This window comes from Lissotriton helveticus, chromosome 5_1 (genome assembly GCF_964261635.1).
Source record: "Lissotriton helveticus chromosome 5_1, aLisHel1.1, whole genome shotgun sequence".
Taxonomy (NCBI): Eukaryota; Metazoa; Chordata; class Amphibia; order Caudata; family Salamandridae; genus Lissotriton; species Lissotriton helveticus.
Genome location: NC_136065.1, coordinates 47,034,082 through 47,051,259, shown reverse-complemented (window position 1 = coordinate 47,051,259; position 17,178 = coordinate 47,034,082). Strand labels below are relative to the sequence as shown.

Below are 17,178 nucleotides of genomic sequence, written 5' to 3'. Positions count from 1 at the left end.
ATCATCTAGTGTGTTTTGCTGTGGTGAATGTATGACATTGTTCTGCATTCTGTCCCTCAACTGTTGTTTTTGCATTTGTCACCCCGAGTGGGACGGGTATGCTCAGACGTTAGTCCCGTGCTCTCCCTGCTACTGGTATCAAGCTATCCTGGCTGATGAGGGCTGAAAGCCCGAAACCGGTCCTAGGATGCTTGTATCCAGTCCATGGAGGACCTAGCTTAGTAGCTCGGGCTGGACTGTTCCCATGGGGCACAGGTTCAAGACTGATTTGCATATGGCTGGGTTCAAACTGGAATGGCATGGTGAGCAAAGCAAAAAAATGATGGATTTAGGCCCAGATCTCTGTACTGGGGTGAATGTATGACATTGTTCTGCATTGCTGCTTGCTGCTGTGCATTTGTGTGAATGTTTGCCTGTATATGGTCTTATTTTCAGTGATGTTGCCGCTGTGCATAAGCATCCTTCTACATGTAAGGAAGTGAGTCTAGGCATGCAGCTGGCCATGCACGAGCGAGAGAGGTCTCAACCCTAGTCTATGAAGAGAGAGCCCACTGTGTCGCCCACTTTTTGTGCAGCTTAAACAGAGACAGCCTAAAGATTTGTGGGGTCTGGGCAATGAACATTTTAATGCCGCTTGTTCTGAACAACTTTGAACAACTTTAAATTTATTAACTATTTTTGGATCATTCAAGCTCTTTTGATGGCAAACAATATTAAATGATATGTTAAAACTTTAGAAATTGGGAGATACAAAACAGCACTGCCGGTGACTGCCAACCCAACAGTAGCAGGCAATAATAGAGCTTTGTGTTTTGAGTTTGAGTCTAGAATATTTTACTTGCAACAACAACATTTTCTGTGGAATTCAGTGTCTAGCGCCTGCCTTTCACTCCCATTGTAGAAATAAATATCTATAAATAGGAGATAATAAGTCTGAGAGATAGTGTCCCCAAATGTGAAGCATTAACAGGCGATATGCACCCAGAAGGGCGTCTGGCAGCAGAAGGAGGCAGGTAAGTTTAGATAGGGGGAACCCCCCCACTTATTTTAATGGGCCTCATGCCTGGCCACTTACAGCAATATAAGCAAATATTGGGAGATACTGGCTCCCCTATCATTATTATTATTATTTTGAAATTTATACATAGGTGCAACAGCTACCCAAAAAGAGTTTTCCGGCACCCACCAGAACAGAAATAAAAGAAAAAAGAACTACAACTTACTGATTGAAAAGCCAGGTTTTAAGTGAATTGCGGAAGAGTGTAAAGTTAGTTTGGGTGCAAAGAGAAAAGGGAACAGCATTCCATAAAACAGGGCCGAGATAAGAAAAGGAGCGGCCACCCATACGGGATAGTCAAACCCTAGGCACCTGAAATTTAGAGTGGTGAGCCGAAGAGTGCGTGAAGGCAGATAGGGGTGAGTTAAGTTTTTCAAATATTGGGGGGCCTTTCCAAGCTTAGCATGTAGCTCAGAGCTTTAAACTTGATCCGGTTCTCCACCCTGAGCCAATGGAGGTCACTCAGGGAGCCAGAGATAGAGGCTGCTCTGGGAACCCAACAGAGCATTCTGGCAGCGGAGTTTTGTACCCGCTGTAGCTTGCGTGTCTTTATTGGCTCCAAGGTAGAGAATGTTACTATAGTCTAGTCTAGAGGTTACAGGAGCCTGGACTACGGTTCTCTGGGTAGGGCTAGGTAGCATCCAAACAATCTTCTTCAGCCATTTCAAAATGGTGAAAATGGTTGCAGCCACCTTCATGGCTTGTTGACGCATAGATACTAGGTCGTCAAAGATGAAGCCAAGATTGCGAGCCTGCTGGGATGGCTGCGGCAACACACCCATTTCTATAGGCCAATGTTGCGGGCCCCAGAGATAATTTCCTTTCCCCAAAATCAGGACCCCTCTTTTTTCACCAGTAAGCTTAAGAGAATTGGCGTGCATCCTAGATGCATATTTGCCAAGCCCACTCCGGAGAACAGATCGCTGTGACTCCTTCCCCCCAGAAAGAGAGAAAATGATCTAGGTGTCATCGGCATATGAAAATAACGACAACCCAGCCTCCTCAACGATCGCTGCCAGGGGTCTAACATAGATATTAAATAACAAAGAACTAAGGATAGACCCCTGGGGAACTCCATAGGGAGAGGAGTGAATCTTTGAGTTGGCTACCGAAGACAAAACCTGGAACTTGCGATCAGTGAGGAAGGAAGTTAGCCAGCTAAGTGCAGGACCAACGACCCCCAAAGATTGTAAAGCCTTTAACAACACGGCGTGAGACACTGTGACAAAGGCCGCACTTAGAGCCAGTAAAACAAGAGCTTCTGTATCGCCGGTATCCAAACGCTGGTGTAGCATTTCTGTAAGGCCGAGGAGAGTAGTTTTAGTGGAATATCCGGTTCTAAAACCAGATTGCGATGGATGAAGACACTTGTGAGTTTCGATGAAATGGGACAAATGACCATTGAAATGCTTCTCCAAAACTTTAGAAAATACTAGAAGTAAGGAGATAGGCCGAAAGTTCGAAGACAGCGTAGGGTCAGAATTGACCTTTTTTAGCAAAGGAATAACCATTGCATGCTTCCATTCGGAGGGAATGATGGACTCCTTTAAAGGGGCATTTAAAAGTTTCATGATCGTTATAAGTGCTGGCAGCTCAAGCTGCGGCAGTACTGTGATAGGAAGGGAGTCACGGGGGAGCCAGATTTAATACTACCTAGATGCTCTTTAAGGGTAGTAATGTCAAGTGGTGGCCAATGTTCCAGCTTATTGGTGAGGTCTGTAATGCACGCATCCAATCAATCGATCACAGTGGCTAGATGAGAGTAAATAGAAAATGGTGGAGCATAATTTGTTGGCTTATTACAGTCCAAGGAGGAATATAGTGCTTCCACTCTGTTTGTAAAAAAATTAGCAAAGTCCTCGCATTGCACTTCATTCAGACTGGGAGTAATGGGCTGGGTTGCAGAGCCTGATAGTTCTTTGACCATCTTGAATAATGTTTTAGAGCAATTCTGTGCATCAGTTATAGTTGAGGAGACATAGTCTGCGCGAGCTGCCCTACAAAGAGAATGATACTCTATTTTAGCATGTAAATAGGCAAGTTTGGCCTCAGGCGCATAGACCGTCCAGCGTCTTTCCATATTCGTACATTTAGTTTTCTCAGTTTTTAGCCTGTCTAAAAACCAAGGGGCGGGAGGACGGGGATTGTTTACCTTTTTAATGGAGGGAGGAAGGCAGATGTCCATGGCTTTCTGAATCCAATTTTGAAAAGCCACTAAATCAGAAGTAAACACATGTTTAAAGATAGGGACTATGGTGGATAAAAGTTTATTAAAGATAGCGATATCCAACTTTCTCCATTTCCTAGTTGGTTTTTGAGTACCACAAGTCGCCACATGCGAATTCTCTGGAATCACTAGCCTGAAACCAGCCAAAAAGCGGTCAGACCAACACAGTGGGATAGCTGTGCAACACTCAATGTTGGATAAATTAGAAAAAATAGGGTCTAGTAGGTGACCAGCTTTGTGAGTGGAACCTAGCGCTGCATGCCGCAGCACACCAAAAACAGACCCCTACTTGCAGGGCGCAACTCTCTGCAAAAAAAGGGTTTCTCCAACTTTATACAGAACCCGGAGTCAGGGCGTCACTCTCCAGGCAGGGAAAAAGCTCCATGCTACCAGCGCGCGACCTCAATCCCGTCCACTGACAGGGAATTGAAATATGTTGGAGCCATGGGGCGCACCATGGTGGTGCCACCTAGTGAGCAGAGGACCGCACAACGTGGGAACCACACCAAGAACCAACCACGAACAGAGCGCAAAGAAATCCTGCGGTGAAACAGTGAAACACACAGTTATGAGCACATATACCCAGTAAAAGGTTAAATAGGAAAAATACAGTAAATACACAGTAAACCCAGTAAATGCACAGAGTACATTGTATAGGACAAGCATTTGCAATGTAATAGGTCTCGCATTTGTAAAGTTTAAAGTTGTTGGAATTGTAAATGACAATGTTTTTTGCATGGTCTAGTCTGTTGTGCGCTCTCAGACCCCATGGAAACCCCCCTCCCTGTTGAAAATAGCAATGTATATGCACATAAGCGGCGTTCATTTGTGTTCGCTGTACCTCTTGTCGTAAGCAGAATGGATATTGCAAAAACCATGGTCTCTCTGTTTGCGATCGATCATCAGCCCCTTCCCTGACCCTGCAAGCATCCCCCATGCACCCTGACCGCCCCCGCTCTCACATGCACAAGTCGTGAACCCTCCCCTCCCGCATGAATCTGTCTCTGGGAATCACACCCCGCGCCTGACCAACACCTCCTTTTCTTCCATGAATACCCCTCCTTTTATGACCCCTTCCTCTGAGCCTGATTGTCTGCACGGACCGCTGGTCATCCCTCAGCCTGAGGATACAGTTTATTGCCCACTACTGTATGCACTCGCCCCTCTTCAAAGGGGGCTACTATTGACCATGACCTCCCCACCCCCTGAGATTCGATCAGGCGCACACATTCCAAAGAATCAGCAGAACACTCAGCTGCGTGACAGCCCCCTCCTATTGTATGGAGGATCAGGGCCCCTACTGTAGCCACGTGTTGGAATATCTTCATACTTCACAATGTCTTGATTGTAATGAAGGATGTCTGTGTGCCATAAACCTGTGTATAAAAGACGAAGCCTCAGAGAAACTTGTTAGAGCACCTCCTGAAGACACTATGAGAGTGTCCGAAATGACAGGCTCTCCTCATGAGAAATAAAACTCTGTTCTTGTTTTCCTGCTTCCAGTGCCCGTCTCTTTATTTGGTAATTATTTACGATGGGAACTAAGAGGCGCCTTGCGCCAGCAGCCTGGGCATCCGGTGCGTTATGGGCTGACTTTTCCACAATTGGCGTCCCAACGCGGGGTCCATCAGCGACATAAGGTCCGGTGAGAGAGGTCCAGACGATGGGGTGAACATCTAAACGATTGGAGTATACCTGCCTTGAGAGGGCCCTCGTCCGGCTGCCGATTGAATGAACTTCACCGATTCCGAACGGATCTCTTTCAAGTGACCTATTGTCCTGACTGGAATCCCACAGGAATGCTGCGGTAAAAACATGGAGAAAGAGAACGATCGGGCGCTGGAAAAAGGAAGGCGAAGAACTGTCCACACGGTCCGGTACGGGTAAGGTTAAGTAGGACGTCTTTACGTCTGATTGGTAGGATGGCTTTATCCATCTGATTGATTGATTGATTGTTGATATTGGAAACGGTATTTAGATACTGGTATTGTTCATTGATTGGTTCATTTAGCCTTGGGTGCTACTTGAAGTATTGGTTCTCTTGGAGACATTCTCTGTTTGCAAACAGCGACAGATAGGAACGTCTCTCTCTCTTTGCAAATAGTGAAGGATAGGTAATGCGGACTTTTGTCCCCCATTGTAATCCGTCATACCTATTTTTCTCCCCATTGATTGTTTGTTATCGATCTTTATCGATTATTGCTCTTTGAGATATTCCCTGTCTACAAACAGGGAAGAATAGGAATATTCTGTCCCCCCCTTTGCAGATAGTGAAGGATGGGTAATGCAGACTTTTGTCCCCTATTGTAATCCGTCATGCCTATTTTTCTCCCCACTGATTGATTGTTTGATCGAGCATTGAATTGTTCGAAGTTGGCTCTCTTAAGGATCTTCTCTGCCTACAAACGGGGAAGAATAGGAATATTCTCTCTTCCTTTGCAGATAGTGAAGGGTAGGTAACGCAGGCTTTTGCCCCCATTGTAACCCGTCGTGCCTATTTCGTTCCTCATTGATTTGATTGGTTGTCCGAACATTGACTGTTTGGAATTTGTTCTTTTTGGAGGTATTCTCTGTTTGCAAATAACATAGAAAAGAAATACTCTGTCTAGTCTTTGCAAGTAGTGAAGGGTAGGTAATGCGGACCTTTGTCCCCCGTTGTAATCTGTCATGCCTATCTACTCCCCACTGATTGATAAACCAGTTCCACCCAGACCATTTACTAGAGGTAGGTCATCTGGCCCGACCAGAGAGCACCCCTAGTGAAAAGGACATATGCAATAATAACGAAGTGATCACTGTATCCTGTTAACAGAAACTTTAGCACGAAATAAACTAGAAAGAAAGGAATAGGAAAACGAAATCAGTAGGCCACTGATGAAATTTTTATTAAATAACGAATAAGGAAACGATAACAATACTTAATGATAAAACATATGATTGTCCTAGAAACAAGAAACGTTAGAAATAAGCCCGTAATAAGAAACATGAAAATGATAAGAGAAGCCAGGCTTGACATTGCGACGGCCACGAGGCAACGAGGCTTCATCGCCCCTCACTGCTCCAAACATGTCTGTCCCACCGCCTGCCACGCCCCAATAACGGCAACCTGGGAAAGATACAAGTCAGCAGACATCCGCCCCCATTCTGGAAACTCTCAAAGTGCAACAGGTTTGCGGCTACGCCCAGCCGGAAGACGAGATCTTCAACACATGTAGGGCGGGTCCTGCTGCCAGCCGTCGGCCGGAGGTCATCGCATGAGGTGGGCCTGAGGAGAGGCCGGGGCCGACGGGATCCGGCCGCGGTGGCGGCTGCGACAACACTGGAGAGTTGTAGGGGGGAAAGTCCATGCCCCCGACCCCCCCTCTCTCAGACAGTCTGGACCGGCTTCCATAAGAGGCCTGGGGGTGGAGAGGCCACTACGCGAATAGCCTGAAGACGGCACCACGCGCCAAGGTCTGTCCCCAGGATGAACCAAGGGACCCGTTCCTGGGGCCGTGGCGAAGAGCGTCCGGCCGCCATCAACCGGAGGCCCGGCCCGAAACGTACTTGGCGCCACTTCTTCTATAATGGCTGCGACAACACTGGGGGGGGATGTCTTGCCTATGCCTCTGACCCCCCCCCCCTCTCTCATCGCCTGGTCCGGCCATCATGTATATTAGCGCCGAGGAAAACGGCGTGGGGTGCGCTGGGAGGGAGAGACGGCACAAACGGGCCTCTCCCACCTCCCTAGGTGGAGGCCCCCAGCGGCACCCCCAACACTCCACTCACCCGACATGGGTTCGCCCGCTCGTAAAATGGCGGACGATCCTGCTGGAGCGGGCCCGGGGTGAAGAGATGCCTGCTTGTTGATTAAGAAACGAGTCCCACCATCATAAAAGTTCTCCTCGACCTTGAAGATTCTATAGGAGCCACGAGAGTCCCCGATCCCCGCAGACACCCCCGATGGGAAATGACTGCCACGATTGCCCGCGGAACGATGAAAATGTAGCCGCGAGACGTCGGCGCTCCCATGCTGGCGCCAGCCTCAGTTTGAATGACTAGAATCCTGCAGACTACAGTTCGGATCAGTTCCGGTGAAAACCCAATATGACCCGGTAGGAAAATTGTTGCCTCCCTCCCCCTTTGACTGATGGTTCAGACCACCGATCCTTTCTTTTGCCCTTTAACGGAACTTTTGGACTGCCGAAAGAGGCTCTGGGCCAACCACGAGTTAGTGGAGATTTAGACTATGCCTGGATCTGCCTGGTTGCACCCAAAATGGCGCCGGTACAAATGAAACTTTCAACTCCTTGTTGTACCCCGATTGCTCAGCCTTGGTGTCATGGGATATGTATGTAGTTTTTAAACATATGGATTGATATAGGATGTGTACTGATTATATGTTCGGACAATGGATTGATATAGGATGTATACTGTCAGTTCGGACAATGAATTGATATGGGATGGGTACTGATTATGTGTTCGGACAATGAAGGACAATGAATTGACATGAGATGGGTACCGATTGAACAGTCGGACAATGAATTGTTGTTAAGTTTTGACGCATCATGATTATTGAAAGTTCGAATTTCAACACTTATGATACTCGCTCACACTGAAGTTTCGATATGATTATATTGCACATGTCGCACTTTTTATTATGAAATTAACGACCACCGACTCTATTAGGTTTTCCACTAATACGTGTCCCCACATGTACAGTTCCAGCCTGCTCCGTGGCCGGCCCACGGGGTTGTAGGTCCGTATGTGTGCACCGACTTTCTTATTAAAGATTTTTTTGGAAAAAGCAAACGCAGTTGTCACGCGTAAATTGGTAAGTTTCAAATAAATGACTACTGTTTCTGATATAACTAAATTACAGGTGGAATGGCTTAGCTCGATTAGTTAAGAGTTAAAAAGTATAGTGCTCAGAAATATTGCAAATATGAACGGCCCAGGTTTTTGTTGTATGTGTTTTGCAATTTTTTTGTACAGCCAAAAGCAACCGCTAAAGATCCTGGTATTTAGCCTATACTTTATATGCTACCTGTATAAGAAAAGTCACACTATCGGTCCACCTGGGCTTGAACGCCCAGTTGGCAGGGACTGCATCCCGTGGAGATAGGCCGAGTATGCAGTAAGTAAAAGCCTTTCTGGGTTTATGCGCGCTAATGTGTCTATCAATGTAGCCCCTGCCCCCTTCTTTTTTCCTCTCTCTGCAGGTCACATCGGAATGTCGATTAATGTACGAAAATGGTGATCTAGCGGACGAAGAGACGGGAAAGAGGGTTTGATTATGGTACCTAACCGCGACAAACCCCGAATAATGCAACCAAAAATGACGTACGATAATGAATACATTCCTACGTTTAACTAAATAGGGAAAGTTTAAGGAATATTCCGAGGTAAGGTTTACACAAGTATCCTCCGCCGGGAGGACTAGGAATATTGCCAATATTTAAAAACCTACTACCTCCTTTTTCGCATCCTCATAGACATGTAACTCCAAGCTGCCCCACTGTTCTCCAACTGACACCAACTGTTGTCTCAGCCTGGAAACACATTTGCTAAAATGACTCGAAAATACCACCGTGAGCATTAGCCCGACCAGGTTAGTTCATGACCAATTGGCAGAGGCGTAAGTGTGTGCAACCCCAACCTCCAGTGAAGGCAGCCGACAATAAAAAGAAAAAAAAAAGTAAAGAGAGCTTAGGATGCTGAGAAGGCGCAGCGTACAGGAAGAGATCATTTTGGCCAATAACTGTTCTATGTTTTGTCTTGGATTTTTGTATATAATGCATGCACTGTCTCCCCCGTCTGAGTTTGTGTACGTGACGTATAGATCTACGTCATCCCTCTGCCTGTGTTTCCGTATTGCTTAACCCCCGCTGTTCTGTGTTGTGTGCGCACTGAATGGACCAATATTGTACACGCTTCTCTCTCTCTCTCTCTCTCCCTCTCTCCCTCTCTCTCTCTCTCTCTCTCTCTCTCTCTCTCTCTCTCCCTCTCCACGTCATACGTGTACTAAATGGTTCGTTTAGAGTGCGGGCGACTCTCTCTCTCTGAGGGTCCCCCTGTTCCCTCCTCCCTTGTGGTAACGTTGTGCCCCACCGGCACAAACCTAATTGGGTCTCTTCGAACACAGAGGTGTTCGGCAAAATTGACAGGAACTAAAACGATCGTAACTTGCCATATTACTACCTCTCCTTTCTGCAAAACGATAGAACCCGAGTTGGTAATGAAAGAAAGGACAGGTAAGACGACTGATGTCCCCTAATCTGGCCTTTTTGTAGGGGGACTATAACGTCAATGGTCTTCTGTTTTTCAGTTCGTTAGAAATGCAATCCCCAACGCCCAGATTGCCCCACCCCTCTGCACTTTAAGTGCGAATGTCCAAAGCGTCCCCGCTTCTCCCGATTGACCCCAGCTCCATATCAGCTATCCCCGAAGTATAATTGATGACCTTGGTTAACTATCGCCCCCCAAGTAAAGCATGTTTCACCTCTGCCCCCCCCATGATGATAACCCCCTGCTTGCAAGATTTAGCCGACCCCGAAGGGAAATGTAAGATTGTCAGTACCTAGTCCGATTTCTCTCCGCGTACGTCATGTATGAACGCCAGATAGAAAGTACGAATTCAGTGGAAATGTCCTCCTACATACTCCATAAGTGGTGACTACTGACTGTAACCGATGAACTTATTCCCTACCTACGTAGGGTTGGGGACGGAATTGAGATGTATAAATGTCTTCTCCTGCCAGTTTTTCTAAAAACTTGTTTTGTACCCATTCAAAGATACAATCACCGGAGGAGAGGAGCTGGACGTGACGCACAGCCTGGCCACAGATCATGAAGCACATGTGACCGCAACCAAAGGTGGAGCCGCAGAGCAACGAGACGCGGGACGAAGCACAACTCTCAAACTCGGCAGATGAAGGAATGAAGGGCTGCCTTGAAGCCCTCGACTTGCTGACCCACTCGTGCCTGAAGTCCCCGTCCCCTTTTGAGTCCGACTGATGGGCCTGCCTGCTCGTTGTCCTTTGCTCCCTTGGTCCCTTGGTGTGTTCAAAGATCTGGCCCCACTCCGCCCTCTCTTCCCTCGATTATTCAACAAACTCACCCTTTTTCGCATAAGTTTTGACTATAGAATTAGGTTTTGCCACGGAAGAAGAAAGACACGCAGGTGCCCAGCATAAGGCACCCCTAAGAAGATCAGTTAGGAAACAGGACTGTGATCTAACAGCAGAGGACTGATCGCACCCTGCAACGCGTAAGGATGATTCCGAGCTGGACTTATAGCTCCACCGCCGGTGCTCAAAAGCGCCAACGAAAAGAAAACGGACTACCAGAGTCTACCAGTGGTGGCTCGTCGTTTAAAAGACATTTTCACTAAGACCCCCCCTTTCCTGAACTTTCTACCCACCACTTGACTAGTTGCTTACATCGAACTGAATTCCTCCCTCAAACTAATTTTTATTGCTTTCAAAAATGTTTCATCGGTCACTCAAGTCCAAAAGTCTCATATAGCACTTTTTACTGTATGTTGATGTCACTGGAGAGAAAATAAGAACTTGATTTTATAATGTGTCTGAACATTTTTTCCTTGACTGACCCCGACTAAAGTATTATGCCGATCTCTAGACTTGCATGAATAACCCAACAAATGTAAATTCATACGTACCACATTTCGCCAATCGTTGTGACTACATATGGTTATACTCAATCTGCTAGCATTTACGAACGTTATTTCATTGGCCACACATGGCTATATGTACACTCCGTCAGTTAGGGTAAACACAAAAGAACTAGCTTACGTTAAAAAGCGGCGACTGTTGAAAATAGCAATGTATATGCACATAAGCGGCGTTCATTTGTGTTCGCTGTACCTCTTGTCGTAAGCAGAATGGATATTGCAAAAACCATGGTCTCTCTGTTTGCGATCGATCATCAGCCCCTTCCCTGACCCTGCAAGCATCCCCCATGCACCCTGACCGCCCCCGCTCTCACATGCACAAGTCGTGAACCCTCCCCTCCCGCATGAATCTGTCTCTGGGAATCACACCCCGCGCCTGACCAACACCTCCTTTTCTTCCATGAATACCCCTCCTTTTATGACCCCTTCCTCTGAGCCTGATTGTCTGCACAGACCGCTGGTCATCCCTCAGCCTGAGGATACAGTTTATTGCCCACTACTGTATGCACTCGCCCCTCTTCAAAGGGGGCTACTATTGACCATGACCTCCCCACCCCCTGAGATTCGATCAGGCGCACACATTCCAAAGAATCAGCAGAACACTCAGCTGCGTGACAGCCCCCTCCTATTGTATGGAGGATCAGGGCCCCTACTGTAGCCACGTGTTGGAATATCTTCATACTTCACAATGTCTTGATTGTAATGAAGGATGTCTGTGTGCCATAAACCTGTGTATAAAAGACGAAGCCTCAGAGAAACTTGTTAGAGCACCTCCTGAAGACACTATGAGAGTGTCCGAAATGACAGGCTCTCCTCATGAGAAATAAAACTCTGTTCTTGTTTTCCTGCTTCCAGTGCCCGTCTCTTTATTTGGTAATTATTTACGATGGGAACTAAGAGGCGCCTTGCGCCAGCAGCCTGGGCATCCGGTGCGTTATGGGCTGACTTTTCCACATCCCCCACCCAAGAGCATGGTCTGGTCTGTTGTGCACTCTCAGACCCCATGAAAACCCCCCTCCCCCACCTGAGAGCATGGTCTGGTTTGTTGTGCACCATCAGACCCCATGAAAAGGCCCCTGCCCCACCCAAGAGCATGGTCTGTTCTGTTGTGTACATCTCAGACCTCATGAAAACCCCCCTGCCCCACCCGAGAGCCTGGTCTGGTCTGTTGTGTACTCTCAGACCTCATGAAAACCCCCCTGCCCCACCCGAGAGCCTGGTCTGGTCTGTTGTGTACTCTCAGACCCCATGAAAAGCCCCCTGCCCCACCCGAGAGCCTGGTCTGGTCTGTTGTGTACTCTCAGACCCCATGAAAAGCCCCCAGCCCCACCCGAGAGCATGGTCTGGTCTGTTGTGCACCATCAGACCCCATGAAAAGGCCCCGGCCCCACCTGGGAGCATGGTCTGGTCAGTTGTGTATCATCAGACCACATGAAAAGCCCCCTGCCCCACCCGAGAGCATGGTCTGGTCTGTTTTGCACCATCAGACCCCATGAAAAAGCCCCTTCCCCACCCAAGAGCATGGTCTGGTCTGGTGTGCACCATCAGACCCCATGAAAAGGCCCCGGCCCCACCCGAGAGCATGGTCTGGTCTGTTGTGTACTCTCAGACCCCATGAAAAGCCCCCTGCCCCACCCGAGAGCCTGGTCTGGTCTGTTGAGTACTCTCACACCCCATGAAAAGCCCCCTGTCCCCCCCGATAGCATGGTCTGGTCTGTTCTGCACCCTCAGAACCCATGTGAAGACCCCGCCGCCCCACCTGAGAGCATGACCTGGTCTCTTGTACACCCTCAGCCCCATGTTAATCCCCATCCCCCATCTGAGTGAAATATACCATGGATATTAATAACGTTCACCCCAACGGGGTCTCTTGGCGCTGAATAACAGATGTTTATTGCTAAAAAAGCTAATAAAAGCGCCACTTGTGAAAGGTGCCTAGCGCCTATGCCTCGGGATTCAAAGCTCCTTGTGGTGCAGAATAAAAAAACAAGTGGGTGATCTGGTACCTCTGTCTGTGGATAGGCACCGCTCTGCCCCTCCCCCTCTTAGTGGTGGGTGTTGTCAGAACTGTAGGGACCCCCCCATGAATATACACACATGGTTACACGCTCCCTATTTACTTATGACAGCGCTGAGGAGGGAGAAAGAGAAGAGAGGACGAAATCAAGAGACAGTATTGTATGGCGTAAGTGATAGTGAGACAGGGAGCAGGAGACTGAGGAATCCGGGGATTAGAGAGTGCTAGAGGAAAGAGAGAGGGTAGACAGCAAGAGACAGGATAGAGAGCAAAAGATAGGGCTAGATAGTATGAGGCAAAGAGTAGGGTGCAAACGCCACTGGGATGGAGAGCAATAAAGAGGTAGAAGGTAAGAGAGGGGGTGTAAGGAGCAAGGTACAATGGGGTAGCAAGAAGCAAAGTGTGGGTAAGAGACGAAGGGTTAGAGAGTAAGAGATGGAGGGAGGGACGAGAACGCTCCACCCAAAGCTGTATATAATGCCCCTTCTGTTGTTACACCATGTGTCCTGCAAACCATTGACGCAGAGGAACTCCTGGAAAGAGGAGATGGGACAGGTGGACACCACACTTAGCTGTCCGGGGAGGGGTGTACTCCTGGAGGTGGGACACATGCTTACCGGAGGACCCTGGGGGAAAGGCTGGTTTACTTAACTCTGGCGTTCAGCCTGTGGGCTCTTCACCTAGGAGAGCATGTGAGCACTGTGGGAATACATCTTGCATGGGGGGGGGGGTACTAGGCACCTAAGGGAGTCGGATCAAAGAGCCCGCAGAAACCTACCACAAGATCGGGTGAAAATCTCCCCCTGCGAGGAGCAAGGCCCGCCCCGCCTGTTGAATTCTGAAGCCAGTCCAGGTGCTAGCCATGTTTGCCTGCGTCCCCACATGTTGCGGCCTGTAACATGACCAGCGCACCGCACGCCCATGAGGCCCTGCTGGAAACTTTCATCAGAGGGAGTTACATTTTTATTTAAATGAAACAGAAAGCGCAGTGCCCCTGAAGTGGACACCGCGCCACCCCCCCAAAAATATACACTAAAAGTAAATCGTTACTGACATACTGCTCTATTGTGCATCACTTTTGGTTACTTTTGAACAGCCGCAAGATGGTGATAAATGTAGTCCTTCTTTCCCAGACCTATAGCGCTTATCTTGTTGTACTTGCAGAGTGCCCATTTAACGAAACGCTGAGATGGGGTTGTTGGGGAGCCATGCCCTTAATATGCAGATTGCACTTAGATCTCTGCAGCAGGCGCTCAACCACCGATCTACCTCCCGCTCAGGGTTATTAGTCAGACACGCCAACCCTCCTGATTCAGGCGGGAGACTACCAATTTCAAGGTTAAAAGGGTAAGTAACAACTGGTGTGCAGGTCAGGAAATTATTTGGAGCTGAGGGTACAGGACAGTTGTAACCTACCCTTATATATATGTATTTGTACAAAATTCCTCCGATCTTCTGTTCCACTATTGGATTTCGGCGAAGGATCACGGCACCACATCCAGAAATGTATTTCAAACGTGCTGGTATTTAAACCATAGTGCAAGTACAAACGGTAGAGGACTGTCTACATATTTCGGCTCTCAGCCTTCTACTGGACCATAGAGTCCTAGCGACTAGAGTGTCTCTTTTAAAGTGCTCAGTGCAATTACCCACATTCCTTTCTATTAGAAAACAGACTAGACTTTATATAATCCTGATTAAACTTCTTTGAATGTGACAATCTACCTTTGTTCACTAAGACAGTTGTTTTATAATTATTAGTTGATGTGCAAAAAAACAAAAATATATATATATTTATTTTTCTGCTGTCTGAGACCCATATTAATTAGTTACCTTGTCCCTAAAAGTAGAGAACGGTTTAAGGGGGAGAATATCCCCGGGTCCCAGTCCACATGCATGATTAAGTTGTGAATATGATGGGTAATCCTTTTTATACTGCCTTAAAATTCCCATTCTCCCCTATGATCTCCATGATTTTGTACATGCTGTGATGTTGTTCTTCACATATATGTAATCCCTTTCAATAAGGTACATAATTGATACAAGGTGGCTGGTGCAAAATCCATCAGATGTAAAGTACAATTGTAAAAATTTTAAGAAACCAATCTATTTTTGTATTTTTCAAATTATCTCCAAAAAGCGGTCAAGGAGAGGTTTAGCCATGTGTTGATAAAGTGACTAGTGCATTCATTTTAATGTTCATCATTAAGAACAATTAATTGTAAAGTACATTAAACTCTATTGACGCCTACAAGATAACAATTTTCAATTCGTATGCAAAAAGTGCCTTTGTAAGTCATAAAATATACCGTAAAAAAGTTGATTAAATATCTAAAATCCGCAGTAAAGATAGTCATTTTACAGTGTTCATGTGAGTTTAGGCAGTGTAGCATGTGTTCAGCCTTCGCTGGTTTTCCTAGTTTTCAAATAGATGAGCCGCAGATGGGCCAATGATTCATAGTGTGTACCAAAACTAATCTTCCTCTGTTGTGTCCCATACAGTTAGTAAATATTTTGATAGCTTCTCATGCGAGGTCCTACCATTGAGTTCTAATGTTATTCACTGATAGTGATAGAGATGAACCTCCTTTCATTTTTCAACCTACTCTTTCTTCCACTACAGATGGATATGTAATTCTTCATCTAAATTATGGCCAAATGGGCTTCCGGTGCCAATCGCTAGAATTAATCTTGACTCTGTTCTGTGTAGATTGAGGGTTCTGTCTCCACCTCTTTCTTTTGGTTTCACAATTTTGATCCAAGTGTACTTTAAAAGCTGTCAATCACTTGAATGGAAGTTGTGAAAGTGTTTAGTCATGGGGTAAGTGAAGTCTTTGTTTTTAATGGCTCGTAAATGTTGTAAGACTTATTGATGGTACTTCCTACATATTGTTTTCTGCAGGGACATTCTAACAGGTATACCACAAATTTAGATTCACATGTTATATGATCCTCAATAAGTTCAGTTTGGCTATTTTTAAGTTGATACAATGTCAGATTTTGACCATGTTTGCATGCTCTACATTTAGAGCATTTCCGGAAACCTGGAGTATTCACCCGAGATGATGTGGTCAGTCTTTTCAGTTCTAGAAGACTTTCTGTTAACATGTCTTCCAAGGATGCTGTTTTCCTGTACGTGATATTTGATTGAGAAGACAATATCCTTTGCCTGTTCCATCAAGCATTAATATACCCCAGTTCTTACAGATAATGTTCTTTAGTTCTCTGCTTTGATTATTAAAATCAATGATTAGTCGGGTAATGCTGTCACCTTTTCTTCTTCTTTCTGGATTTTCATTGTTGGACCGTAAGAGATCTGCACTTGCTTTCAAGGTGTCTCTGGCTTTTGCATTTTCAATTACACCAAGGGGATATCCTTGTTCTAAAAAATGGTTGCTCATTTAGTTTATTTGGGAGTTCAGATCCGATGTTTCAGAGCAGATTCTCTTCGCTTGCAACACCTCTCTATAGGGTATGCTCCATTTTACAATTTGCGGATTCCCACTGTTGTCATGCAGGATGCTATCGCATGAAGTGGGTTTCCTGTGCATTTTAGTGCATATCCTTTGGCCTTGAATAAAAACTTCCACATCTAAAAAGATGATATTTGATGCACCTATCATAGATTTGAAAGATAGATTGTATTTATTTACAATGAGTGAGTTTATGAAGTCTTGAAGGTCAGTGTGGTCACCCTCCCATACAATAAAGAGGTCATCAAGGAATCTTGACCAAAATTTGATTTTTCCGGATTTATCAATTTTCAGTACTTCCGTTTCCTATACAGCCATGAGTAGGTTAGCGTATGTTGGTGCAAAAGATATATATAAATATATATATTACAAGGCAGACAGAATTACACAGTGCCATCACACCACAGGCACTACAATGAACATGTTGTTACCATGCATTCCATTACAACGCAAGTCGTTACAATGAATTGCTTTAGGGAATCCACCACCTTCTCCACTGTAGCACAGACTGGAGTTGGAATAGTAAAATATGATATTCCAAAGTCCAGCACTTCCCTAAGGCAAGTCATTGTAAAGACTTGCGTTGTAATGGAATGCCCACATTGTAAAGGCATGAGTTATAAAACCATGTGTGAATACGTCATACATCCATATATTTATAAACAAACATTTTGTATGTATTTAACAATATTATTGTGAAGCGATATTTTATTTTTGATATTTTTCTACTTG

At 46.0% G+C, this 17,178-nt stretch overlaps 1 protein-coding gene across 1 annotated transcript in view; it reads right to left on the bottom strand.

Annotated features, from left to right (window-relative positions):
* The window catches only part of LOC144754115 (butyrophilin subfamily 1 member A1-like), a 588,580-nt gene that overhangs the window by 558,970 nt on the left and 12,432 nt on the right, over positions 1-17,178 (bottom strand). The window lies entirely within an intron of this gene.